Source organism: Taudactylus pleione, unplaced genomic scaffold (genome assembly GCF_031769625.1).
Source record: "Taudactylus pleione unplaced genomic scaffold, aTauple2 ptg000120l, whole genome shotgun sequence".
Lineage (NCBI taxonomy): Eukaryota > Metazoa > Chordata > Amphibia > Anura > Myobatrachidae > Taudactylus > Taudactylus pleione.
The window spans coordinates 7,606,764-7,620,808 of NW_028284522.1; the positions used below are offsets into that span (position 1 = coordinate 7,606,764).

At 43.1% G+C, this 14,045-nt stretch overlaps 1 pseudogene; it reads left to right on the top strand.

Moving 5' to 3' along the window:
• Positions 1–2,907: 2,907 nt before the first annotated feature.
• LOC148524213 (uncharacterized) overlaps positions 2,908–14,045 on the top strand; it is a 33,685-nt pseudogene continuing 22,547 nt past the window's right edge.

Sequence of the window (14,045 nt, forward strand, 5' to 3'; positions counted from 1 at the left end):
ATTGCTGTGGAAGACTTTTGACCTGCGAAAACCACGGCTAATTGGATAGCACGATAACCATTTTTGGAGAAAAGTTTTCAAAAGTAAAAAAAAATGTTCAAGAAAAATGGGTTATCGTGACTAATTGGGTACCCCCCATAGTTCAGGGTCCAGGGTTTATTCACACTTGTAAAATGGATTTGCGAGCCACTGCACTGACCACCAGTAGCATCCATCTGCCTCCCCTTGAGATCCTAAGAGTTCATGGGAGAATGCAAAACAGTACCCATTCAGGAGTTAGTGGCAGGTAGTTTACCAAATGTTCCTGAGAAGAATTACAGACTTGTAGCTAAAATCTGTAAACTAGTGGGTAGGACCATAGACAATGGAGTAGGCTGGTCTGGGGCAAACCACATGTAATGCATGTAATGCAAGTTTCCCATGGTAACCAATCAGCTTTGACGTTGAATTTATCAAGTGCATTCTATAAAATAACAGGTAGAAGCTGATTGGTTGCCATGAGTAACTTCTCCACTGGCACACTTCTCCACTTTTTTCACTGCTTCATACATCTACCCCATAGAATGTTGAGTTTGTGATTATTGTGTGAATTATTTGCAATGTGTGCATTTCACAGGATGTAGTCATGTGACCGGCGGCCTTGCAATCCCAACAGCAGAATGCTGGATAGGAAGTTATGATAGGCATCGAAATACCGGCGCCTATCATAATCCCGATGCTGGAACACCGAGGACGACATCCCGAATGAAGGTAAGTCCTGGGTGCCCTTAGCGTTAGCCGCAGCGGGGGGGAGGGTTAGGATTAAGGAGTCTAGCGGGGTTAGGGTTAGGGTTTTGGGGGAAGACTAGGGTTTGGCACCCCCTAAGGGGCAGGGCTAGGGTTAGGCACCCCCAGGGAGAGGTTAGGGTTAGGCACCCCCCCAGGAGAGTTAAGTTTAGAGAGCGGTAAGGGGGGGTTAGGGTTAGGCACCCCGTGGGTTTAGGTACTAGGCAGGAGGTTAGGCTTAGGCACCGCTAAGGGAGGGTTAGGGGGGGGACAGTGGAGGTTAGGGTAATTACCTTCCTCGGGATCTTGATCCTGTCGGGCAGCCACTGTCGGGATTTGAACCGACTAAACAGCCACCTGCATTTCAATCCCATTCCGCATTTCATAGGTGTCACTAAGAAATAATGCTGGTTGTTATGTTAAGAAACTTTAAGGTCCGCTAGGACTGAAGATGAGCTGTTTTGGTTAATCTGATACATCAGATAACAATTGCCCAATCTTTTTAGAAATGAAAAGTAGGGAAGATGTCATTTTCACATTCATGCAGTTCTGATTCTCAGAGATTTGGACTCTCTATATTTAGATCACACCCTCGTGGGCAAGTGGGCGGAAATATGGCAGAGTACACACCTGGGGAGAAATATAGCCGAAAACAGGTCATTACTGATATTATTTTCATAAATTAATCAGAAAACCTCACACACTCTTGAACAGATTAGTGAAATAGATGAGATAGAGCATGCGAGAGGACGGACCAAGGAGCAGATAAAAAACCTGCAATATACTACTTAATGGACCCCCCCAAGAAAATCATGAAATTAAGTAGATCCAGATAAGAAATACAAAACAACCCGAAGCTTTCAAAATGGTTATACTATACTATACTATGGAAAGAGATATTAACTTGACACCATAATTTTGAGAAACAATACCCTTGTACTTCATTATATATACACACATAGGGGTTTCTTTGAGCGCATTTATTATCTTGTTTTGTATTATTATCGGAAGGACAGACACCCTTCTCCATAGGTGCAGCTCACCTCGCCCACATATCTACCTGCAGTCCAGTGCACAACAGATCCATCTGTTTATTATACTATAAGAAAGTTATCTTATTTCCTAATATCATTTTTAACTAGTACAGTAGAAGTGGTCAAACAACAAGTATATCTTACATGTCACAGAATTGATGCTAGAAGTTTAGCAAATGCTGAAACCTAGAACATAGAAAAGATGCACAAACTGATATTTAACAGTGGCAACTGGAATATATTACCTAGCGAATAATCTAATCTGAATAATTATACATCCTTACACAATTGTTTGCTTGCATAAGGAAGCCAGAAACATTTTATATGCCTGTTGGAATTTCAACTATTAAGCTTTGTCAGAATACATTTGTGTCCTATTACAGATATGATGAAGTTTGTAGCTGAGTTGTTGGTCTATAATTTCCAGGTTGGGAGGTCTATTGTCCCTGTGGAAGTTTCTAAAGAGAAATACTCTGTATTGCATTGTGTTTTCCTTATATATTCACTGTCTGTTGTGGTTGTTTGTAATGTATTTTGCTTTGTAGTGTTTGCTATTTATTATTAGTTGTTTTCCTGTCTCTTTTTCCATTATTTTATTTTCTGATCAATTTCTTCTTCTATCTCCACCCACCCTCTTCCACTTTCCTTCCCTTTTCCAAACTCTGTTTCTCTTTCTGTCTTACCTTTGTGTTGGGCTTCTGTGCATAGAAAACCTATTAGTGCCTCCCGTGTTTGCGTATTCACAATGCTGTCCAACTGGAGATTAGCTCTATCACATGTTGTGTCAGGTGCACAGTCTCACAAGAGCTTTGCCCTCACTGGGAGAAATAAAAGATTGCAGTTTTTTTAAAGGAATAATTTGCTTATAAAAACATTTTCTAATAATAATGATAATAATAAGATATACTGTGTAGATCATACTTGCTAACATTCAGCTCTCCTTCCGGGAGGGAGCTGAATATCTGTATACAGTGGGGGGCATGGCCGGGCGTCGATGATGTATTGGGTGCGGGGCCAGTGCGTGACCGCGTGATCATGTCATTGTGGCCCTACCCCCTCTTCACAATGCCAAGCTTAATGGCATTGTGAAGCAGGGGGTGGGGCCGCGATGACGCGGGAATCCAGTTATTGGCCAGCCCTGATGCCAGGTGGGTCCGGTGTGATGCATCGGGGTTGCAGGGGGTGACGGCGGCCGGGAGATTTGCCTACTTTTCCAGGGAGCTTGGAGCGCAACCCGATAGAGACTCCCGGCCATCCCGGGAGAGTAGACATGTATGCTGTAGATTATTATAATAACACTTAAATATGTCCTATTTGAAGGATATTGCTTACAACATTAATTTGCTGGGAGTCATACACAGCACTGATAATGACAGCAACAAGGTGCTTCATGAATTATATTTATGAGTCCCTGGGTCATTTTCTATTGTAACATAACAGCTGCCTCTGTCATGTGCTGATGACAGTTTATTATTTATTTATTAACAAGTACATATAGTGTGCCAGCATATTCTATTGCACTTTACAAGTAGGAATAATTGCTGGTTGCTCCTAATTCCCAGATTTTAAACATTTGTTCCTGGAAGACACCCACCCACCCCGACATGGCCATCTATCTCTATATTATGTTTTTATATTAGCTAATTATAGATTCCTCCTTATACATGTTTGATGCAATTTGTTACTCACTGGTTTGCATAGTTTAACATTTTTAATAGTGCAGTGTACTTAAAATGCAAAGATAGATACATCAGATGTGATAGCTTCGTGCACAATGGGCCTGTATTTAACTCAACTAGAAAACGTCCCTGTAACCAATTTCAACATTTTGGGAACTGTGCAGTTATAGATATCTACATTAAATTTCAAATGCTCAGGTTATATTGAAAAATGTTTTTATCTGAACTATGTAAAAGGTGATGGCAATATATGTGTGTGCGTGTGCGTGTGGTGGAGTTCATGCATATCTTGCAATTGCTATTATTTAAGCATGATGTCTTATAACAGCATTCCAATTTACTAGCATTATTGTTATTGTAGCCATATATAATAAGTGAGAAAGCCTGTCTCTCTGTCCTTTATACACGCCCAGAGTTTTCAACATAGCTTCACCAAATTTGGCAGATTGGTGTAGTCTGACCAGGATTAGGTTTTTCCTGGGTTTGAACTTCATCAGGGCCACACACTCTCATACTGGCCCTCATTCAGAGGTGGTCGCAAGAAGCGATCGCTCTCTCTGAATGAGGGCGGCCGCTTCATTTTTGAAGTGCGGCCTCCTGGTCGTTAGTTAAGCTATGGGTTACCACCCACAGCTTAACGACCATCGCGACCATCGGGGCTTGCAACGAGACCCTAAGGTTGGGTCTCGGCAACCGCAAGCCCCAGGGAGCTTTCTGCTCTGATGGACCAGGAAGCTCCCCGCTGACATCACTGATGATGTCAGTGCGGCCACCCACAAAACGGTAGGCGTTCGTTAAGGAACGCCTCCGTTTTGGAAACCACCCCCCTGGCCCGCCTACCAAAGGGGGCGAGCTGTCGGTCAACATCGACAGCCGCCCCTTTGGTAGCAAGCTCCGGAGTGAGAGAGTTTCTCTGTCGCTTCGGGGCTTGCACACGCGCAGTGCGGCTGCTGCGTGTGCGCAGGACTAACCATCAAGTCGGTTGCGAGCACCTCGGCGCTTGCAACCGACTCTGAATGAGATCCACAATCCCTAAAATTTAGGACACTCTTAAAGTACACAGGTTCTAGGGCTGGCTCAAGTGGAAATTGGCAGTCTGACAAAAACCTGAGTAAAAAGCTAGAAAAATGTCGTTTTAACCTCACAGTGAGCAAGTGTCAAAATGTATGACTCATGCAAGTTCATATTAAATCCAGAGTTGGTCTTTTTTAAAGTGACCATATATATTATGGTGCATACACACGGTCTGATTTTTCTTCAGATCTGAACGATAACGATTTAAAAAATCGTTCAATCGTTCATGTCTGAAGGAAAATCTGACATATCTGACATGCCTGAATGATGAACGATGCGCGTTCCCTATGGTCAGATAACGATATCTGACATCTGATGTGTTTGCAGTCAATTTAGGATGATTTCAGTCATTTTAATGCAGTCAAAAATCGTTCGTAGTTCAAATCATTCAAATAGTTTGCAAAATCATTCAAATCATTGGTCAAATCATTAAATCGTTCAAATCGTTCATCTGACAAATCTGTCAGCCCTCTGTGTTTGCAAGGCCATAACTAGAACTTTGGGGACCAAATAGCAAGATCTTAAAAGGGCCCCCACAGAGGTTAAAAAGACACATACATTTGCCCGACACAGAGTCCATTCATATTATGCCACACAGAGCCCATTCAGTTTATGCCACACAGTAGTACCCTTATACACATTATGCCATGCAGTAGTAGTGCCCCTTATACATTATGCAACAAAGTAATGCCCCTTCTGCTACACAGTAATGCCCCTTACACATTATAGCAAGCAGTAATTCCCTTTACAGATTATGCCACATAGTAGTAGTGCCCCATTTAACACATTATTCCACACATTAGTAGTGTCCTTTACACATTATGCCACACAGTAATGCCCCTTATAACATTATGCCACATAGTAATGCCCCTTGATCCTAGGGACACAGTAATGCCCCTAGCATCAAGCACGGTTGCCAAAATTTAGTTACCCGATTTCAAGATATTAGCAAGCTTTGGATCTTGGAGAAGTGAAACGAAGGACTTAATCTATAATTCCGACATACTTAGCGGAATTGCTTTGTTTCATCCCCCCCTTCAATTTCTCAAGCTGTTTTTCCAAAAGTCTAATTAGAGGAATCACCTGACTCAAGCTACCAGTGTCTGAACTCACTTCACAGGTGGCTACTTTGAAGGGTTTAAGCACCTTGCAAAAGACAGAAAGAATTCTCCACTGCACTGGACTAAGGAACACTCCCCCTACACTCCCAATGTCATGGCTTGTTGTATAACTGTGGATATCTTTTTGCTGTTCATCCACCTTCTGAAGCATATAAAGGATGGAATTCCACCTGGTTACCACCTCTTGCATCAATTGGTGAAAGGGAAAATTCAACTATGCTTGCAGCTGCTGCAATCTCCTTCATACTGTGGCTGAATGGCGAAAATATCCCGACATTTTTTGGGCCACTGACAGCATCTCCTGCACGCCCCTGTTATTTAAAAAAATCCCTGTACCACCAAGTTGATTGTGTGAGCAAAACATGGGTCATGTTGGAATTGACCCAGCTGTAATGCTCTCACAATATTGGGGGCGTTGTCAGAAGTCACAAATCCTGAAGAAGTCCAAGTGGGGTAAGCCATTTTGCTATGACATACCTTAGTTTTTCGAAGAGGTTGTCAGCGGTATGCCTCTTATTGAAGTCGGTGATACACAGAGTAGCCTGCCTCTGAATGAGCTGGTATTGTTTGGTATATACTACTGCTGCTGCTAAAGACGAATCACCCAACCAGTGGGCTGTCAGTCATGCAATCTTTAGTTTTCCCACTACCGCTTGTCCACATATTTGTGATTAGGTGTACAGTTGGTACATTGGCATTTTGTCGGCCAATTGTTAGGTTTTTTTAACGTCCTGGTACAGCTGAAGATGGCTTTTCGGGTAAAGTGAAACTGAGATGCGATTGGTTCCCGGAGACACAGGACTTCAATTAACTGTGTGAAACCCACTGCATTAATGGCGGATATTGGACATAGATAAAATACTAGCATAGCCGTTATGGCATCAGTAAACTGGTATGCAACTGGGTGAAAGCTGTCATACTTGCTACCCAGTCAGTTTTTTTTTTTTAATTAGTAGTCTTCTTGGTCACCTTCTGGGATGAAGATCCATCCCCAGAAGTAGCAGCAGCAGCAAGAACAGGCATTGCACTGAAGGATTCTTCTGAGGAATCCTGGATAGGGGAGGGTCACCTGGCCTTAACAAATTGAATGCAGAACTACCTCTGATCATTGCTGAGGATAGTGAGGGTGAAGGTGTTGGCAGTAGAGATTGCAGGTGCTGGGATCTAGTTGAGAGAAGGCAGCTAGCCGATGCTGGACTGCTTGTTGTTATTTTTTAGCACCAGTTTCTGATGTTGTCAAAAAATTTGAGCTTGCTGCAAATGATGTAACAGGGAGGAGGTTCCTAGATGATTAACGTCCCTACCTCTGCTTACCATGGTTTTACAAATGCTACAGATGGCTTGACAATTGTTATCAGGATTTGGGCAAAAATAATTCCACACATAAGAGGTGGATTTGTTGGTCCTATGCCCAAGCATGACAATGGCCTTCTTCTTATCATGGCCAAGCGCTGCTTTCACTGGTGGCTGACTAACACAAACATCCTCATCATTGACATGTACAGTTTTAAATATATGTGATTTCTTCAGTCATCCTGCTTACTGCATCTACACTCTGAATAGAACTTCATACAGTCATGTGAGGTTTTAAATGTATGTGATTTCATCTTATGCATATATTTGTTATTACTCGTATGGGCTATATTGTTCAGTGAAGCATAGTTTATGGTAAATAACTGGCTGGTTTTTGCTTCAACTCAGAGCAAGTTACCTCCTTTGATCCGCAGACTCCTCACACAGTGATTGACAGGAAGTGACCTTTGAGGATGGTGATGGGGGTGGTCAGAGAAACGCAGGCATGCCTGGGCATTTAAACACCATTACAGGTGGATGCATAATTAAGCCCCTGTAGTAGCATGCGCTGGCAGAAGTCTAGATGGCGACAGGAAGTTTAGCAGTTTGTGCAGTAGGGTCATGTCAACCACAACTGTGTGGATGATTCCGATGTTACCTAAGTTTTTGCTGACTTGCGGAAGCATGTCATGGGAAGTGGGCAGACATTATACAGTGGTGGGCATCTTGGTATTGAGTTGCAGTTGCTGTGCGATTACATTCATTAGCATATTTTTGCAGCGAGCAGGGTGTGTGCGACGCAGCCTTGCGAACCAACCTGAATCAGGCCCTGTGCTCATTGCAGCCCCACGGATTCACTCCCCTCCTCTAAAAACTCATGAGGTTTCTTTTCATCATACATTGACTATTACAATCTCATCGTGTCACCATAAAAAACTTTTATACACCCCCTACATATATATTTACTAGAGATGAGCGGGTTTGGATCTCTGAGATCCTTACCCATCCGATTTTAACTAGGGGTGTGCACCGGCCACTTTTCGTGTTTTGTGTTTTGGTTTTGGATCTGGATCTTTCTTCGTGTTTTGGATCTGGATTGGTTTTGCCAAAACCACCCTTCGGTGTTTTGGGTTCTGGGTTTTGTGTTTTGGATCTGTATTTTTTTTTGTAAAAAGCATAAAAACAGCTAAAATCACAGAATGTGTTGATTTTTCTGCTCCTATGCTATTATTAACCTCAAAAACCTTAATTTCCACTCATTTCCAGTCTATTCTGAACACCTCACACCTCAAAATAGTGTTTTTATGTCCAAAAGGTTGCACCGAGGTAGATGGATGACTATGCTAAGCGACACGAGTGGGCGACACAAACACGTGGCCCATCTAGGAGTGACACTGCAGTGGCAGACAGGATGGCAGTTTGAAAAACTAGGCTGCAAACAGTACATAATGCAAAGAAAAAAAAGAGATGCAAGATGGAATTGTCCTTGGGCCCTCCCACCCACCCTTATGTTGTATAAACAGGACATGCACACTTTAACAAACCAATCATTTCAGCGCCTGGGTCTGCCACACGACTGTGGCTGAAATGATTGGTTCGTTTGGGCCCCCACAAAACAAGCTGGCAATTAATCTGGCCCTGCACAAACTGGCTCTACGGAGGCAAGATGTCGTCCTCATCCTCCTCATTCACTGATTCCTCAACCTCTTCAGTGTTGTGTACATCCTCATCCTCACAGAGTATTAATTCATCCCCACTGGAATCCACCACCACAGGTCCCTCTGTACGTTCTGGAGGCTGGTCTCCCTGGAAGAGTTGATAATTCATTTTTATGAATATCATCTTCTCCACATTTTGTGGAGGCAACCTCCTACGCCTTTTGCTGACAAGGTTCCCGGCTGCACTAAACACTCTTTCGGAGTGCACACTGGAGGGGGGGCAACTCAGGTAAAATAGAGCCAGTTTGTACAGGGGCCTCCAAATTGCCTCTTTTTCCTGCCAGTACATGTACGGACTGTCTGACATGCCTACTTGGATGCTGTCACCGATGTAATCATTTAACAGACAGATGCACGCTTGTCGCTGCTGCTTTGAGGATGCAGGTGCTTATACAGCCCACACAATTCACAAAGACAGAAAAAAAAAGAAGAATTTTTTTATTGTTTGTGGAGCGCACTTTGAGGGTTACACCACCCTTTAACAGACAGACGCACACTTGTCGCTGCTGCTTTGAGGATGCAGGTGGAATCCAGATGGGATTTGGAACCGGGGACACACTACCTCCATCAATTGTCTAAATCCCACTGCACTAATGGCGGATACCGGATGCACGTCTAACACCAACATAGCAGTCAAGGCCTCAGTTATACGTTTTGCTTCAGGATGACTGCTGTCGTACTTCATCCTCCTCGCTAGGGACTGTTGGAGGGTCAATTGTTTAGTAAAAGTAGTGGTGTTCCTACTTCCTCTCTGGGATGAAGAACAACTCCCAGCAGCAGCAACAGCACTAGGAGGAAGTGGTTCTTGATCTTTCCCTATTTTATTTTTATCAGAGAAAGTTTGGTCCTCCATTTATGTTATATTGATATATACGTGCGGCTAAGGCGCACACAAACACAGAAAATATTTTTTTATTTTTGCTGGAGAGTAGTGCACTTTGCGGGTTACACCACCCTTTAAGAAATGAGCCAGCTGGCTCTTTACTTATGTGTCGAAGCTGAATAATTGAGTAAGACAAGTTCAGTTTAAAATTCAATCACAGCGACGCCATCTTGCAACTGGCTGCAAGACTCCATTTTTGAAATGCGATCGCAAGACGCCATTTTGCGAATGGCCGCCTAAGCGCCATTTTAGATAAACTCACATTTTAGTACATGTGTCGATAATACCATTAGCATCATGCGAAGGCATCTGTGACCATTATCATATGAAGCAAGTGGCCAGGTGACAACTGGCTTGGGTAGATAAGTTTCCTGCATAGTGTTTGTTCACTACGGGTGGTCTGGCTAGAATAAATAAGCAAGCTTCCTGCAATGACACAGGAAAGGTGGGAGGGCCTGCTGACAGGACATGTAGAACTATCTAACCCAGCATGCCACACTGCTAAAATGTTCACTCAGTTAGAGACAAATGCATTTTCATACACACATTAAATATGTCTTTATACCAAACCCTGAATACCCACACATTTCATATTCATACATAAGGTTCAATAAGCTTTAAAGTGTATGATTCAAGAAGGTTCAGTTAGTTTAAATGCTAAGAAATAAAGATATTTGTTAACTAAGGAATTATACAAGATAAACACGTCATTCTTGAGTTGTTCTGATGCATACTCTTTCCACAGTTTCCCGGTGCTATCGGTGAGGAGATCGCATTATGCATTCTCGAGTTATGGACCACAGAACCTACAAGCAACCAAAATGTATATTTTAGATTCAACTGTTAGGATGCTGAAGAAGGCGTGAGGAGGAAGACCCCTAGCTGTTAGAGGCAGGGAAAGTCTGTTTAAACCAGCCTGTTAGATGCACTGTAAGTACAGATGCTTCACCTCTGAGAACCAATGACATCAGCAACAGATATACCTTTTGTCTTGTTTATACTGGGGGGGTATAAGTATGGGTGCATGGACACTATTTGGGAGTCTTTGTGCTGAATGATGAGGGGTCTCTTGCTGAAGCCTATCTCTGGGTCCAGAAGCGCCTGCGTACGTATACTGTACTTGTGGTCTGTATGATTTACTTTTGCGCCTAAATTGTGTCTTGATCAATTACGTGTAACTGTCTGAACTTTTACCTGAATATCACTTGTGCTTTGGAACCACAGGTTCTATGTCTAAGTCTTAATTTATGGTGTGACTGCGTACGCAAATTAGCGTCATCCTTAGAGGTTTATAGGAAGGATTTTAGAAGGTACAGGCAGGGGTACATAGAGGTTCATTTCTAATATTGTTAGTTGGGGGCTCGTGAAGAAGTCACTTACCTGCTCACACGGTACATACGGTCATCGATATTTCAGCAAAGGGTGGAGTGGCCACATGCAGGGTTTGCCTGCAACCGCTTTGTGCTGAAAGATCGCTATCCGTCTCCGTGTGAATTAAGGAAGCTGACTAGAATCCAGGGACAAGAGAGGAAAAAGTTTGTTTTCCTCTGTTGATAGAACCTTGTGTTTAGAGGGGTGCCGCAGTATTGCGTACGTGGCTAAAATGCATTTTTGCGTATGCAGTTAAAAAGTCATTATACGGTTGTGTGGTAGTCGCATAATTGTGTATGCGGCCGTTCGCACAATAGTGTATACGCACTTCCGGTTCTGCTGCCACGTGTTTGAACAAAGCCATTGAGGTTTACATTTTTTTTTCTATTACCAATATCTGGGTTAAGCGTGTATTTTTCTGCGCAGGAAAAAGTGTGTAACAGTTAGTGTATTTTTGGTAGGGGTAATTTATTCCCTAAAGTTAAGGGTATCGTATGATCCTTAAGGGCTAGGTGCAAGGGTTAGCCTAGTCGCTTGGTAAGCAGCTTACCGTTCTAAACACAGTAGCAGGTGTACATGTTGTCTTTGTTGTATAGAGGTGCGTGAGAGTGGCCGACATATAAACTCTCATAGGTCTGGAAGTTACCTTACTAAAGCTTATCCGGGTGTGGAAGTGGCCTGCTTCAGATCTTTTCCAGGTGTGGAAGTTGCCTTACTAAATCTTATCCAGGTGTGTGGGCGCCGCCTACTTAAATCGTCCACAGGTAAGTGAAAGTGTCTTGATTGTCTTTCACCGGTTTAAATTTTTATTGAAAAGCGTAGGAGTTGTCTCAGAATGTGAGCCACGCAAACAGTAGAGATGTTAAGCAAACATCTGCTGCTAATGGAGGCGCCGATCGGATCGGCCAGTCGTATCATGCATACCAAGTACGGTACTTATGCAATAAAGTATTGTGATATATGGTTTAATATGACCAGGAAGAGTGTTATACCATTTCCCAGAATTGGTAGTTTTGACAAAAATGTGTTAGATAATGTCCAGGATCACATCAGTATGGTGCGATCCCGAGAGAAAAAGATTAAGTATTTTGAATGTTTAAAACTATGGCAGCATGAAGGGGATGCTTGGCTTAAAAATGTGCAAACGACGCAAACTAGCGTTGCGAACGCATTGCCAGAAAATACATCCACGACGCTGAATTGCAATACGGGCGAGCCGCAAATTGGCGCGCACGTGCGGCAAGGTAGCATCGTGGAGAGTATTGCCAGCAGTTCACTCTCACCTCCCCCACCTTATGTGGACGGAGGTGCAAGTACAGTTACCAAAAATACCAACAAAAATGTAACAAGTAATTTGTACCACCTCTTAAGTAACCATAAAGAAAATGTTTATGACGTAGATGATGAGCCTATTGTAATGTCTGCCATTTCCCATGCAGTGCAAATGATAGATGCTGCATCACCACAATCACAGGTGGTACTGCCATCTCCATCGGTAACAGCAAGGGAAGTGTTAATACACTCTGCACCCATTGAGGAAGTTGTTAATACCATATGTAGCAGCAGCAGATTAAACCCCCAGCCAGGTAATCAGGTCAGAGGTAGCAACGCTGCCGCTCTGCATCCCATTCGGACAATAACTGTTCCGAATGGAAATGCGGATGCAAACGGTGTAGTGCCCACTAGGGAAGTAGTAATGCATTGTCCATGGACAAGGGCAGAACTAAATTCCATCATAAATGATTTCCCTGATCCAAAAAAGGAATTAGCCAAATCTCAAAGATTTTTGAGAAATTTGGGTACTTCTCATGAGCCCACTAATAAAGATTGGCGTGTATTGTTAAGGGCCTGTCTACCACGCAATACCGACGTGACAATATTTATCACGGATTGTATATTGGATGGCAACGTTCCCTTAACAGACCAAGTAAACCAAGGTAACATTTCCCGCATTGTGACTCAATTGGGTATATATTTTCCAGTAGTAGTTAACTGGAACAAAATCTTCACAATCAAACAAAAGGAGAGTGAAACTCTAGAAGACAATTGCGATCGGGCTCTGCAGGCTATCACCCAGTACACTGGGATAGAAGATATTAAAGATAGCATTCACCACAGGGGAATGATAGTCACGATATTAATGGATGGTTTAAAAGAGAATTTAAAAACTCGGGTTCAGACCTCACAGCCTGGCTGGAGGGGACTTACAATAGATAACCTCATAGAGTCTGCCATAGAACATGACAAAAACATCTCAAAAAAGAGGGAGACCCAGAGCGAAAAATTAATGGCTGTCAGTATACAAGCTCTGGAGGGAATGACGGTAACACCACAGCCAACAGACACGCTTGCACTTGCACACACACTCATGTCAGAACAAGTTGCTCTCACTAACCCCACTCAACAACAAACACAACTCTATCCTACTAACCCAATGCAACCACAGGTCCCAGGATATCCACCTACTTCTTATCCCCCACAATACCCTTACCCTCCATATCCTTACCCATATCCACCACCTTTACCCTCTGCTCAAACTCCACAACAACACATGCTTTCACCTGAATCACGGACATGTTTTAAATGCAAACAAACAGGACACTTAAGTAGAAACTGCACAGTAAAAAGAGTATGGACCCCACACCAAGGGAAACCTGGATATCCCCATAAGGGATATGCACATCGATCAGCAAATATTCAGCAAGCACCAGCTCCAATTGTACCCGTAAATGCTTTATTGGAGAATGGTAGCCAACGATAGGGGTCAGGTCATACCTGTAGTCTACAGATAGTCAGGTTAACGGGAAGTACTAGGGAAGAACTGGTCTTGATGGTTGATGTAGCTGGTACTGAATATCCTTTTCTTGTAGACACAGGGGCGACCAAGTCAGTGATGAAATCTTCCGTTAATTTACAGGTGACCAACGAGACAATACCAACAATGGGTGTGACAGGTAGAGTGGAACGTTATCCTTTAACAAAGTCCGCAGAGATTAGTATTGGGCCGTTGCATACCAGACTTTCTTTTCTCCTGGCTGCCGCGGCTCCTACTACCCTGCCGGGCAGAGACTTGTTATGTAAAATGGGATGTGTCATATATTGCACCC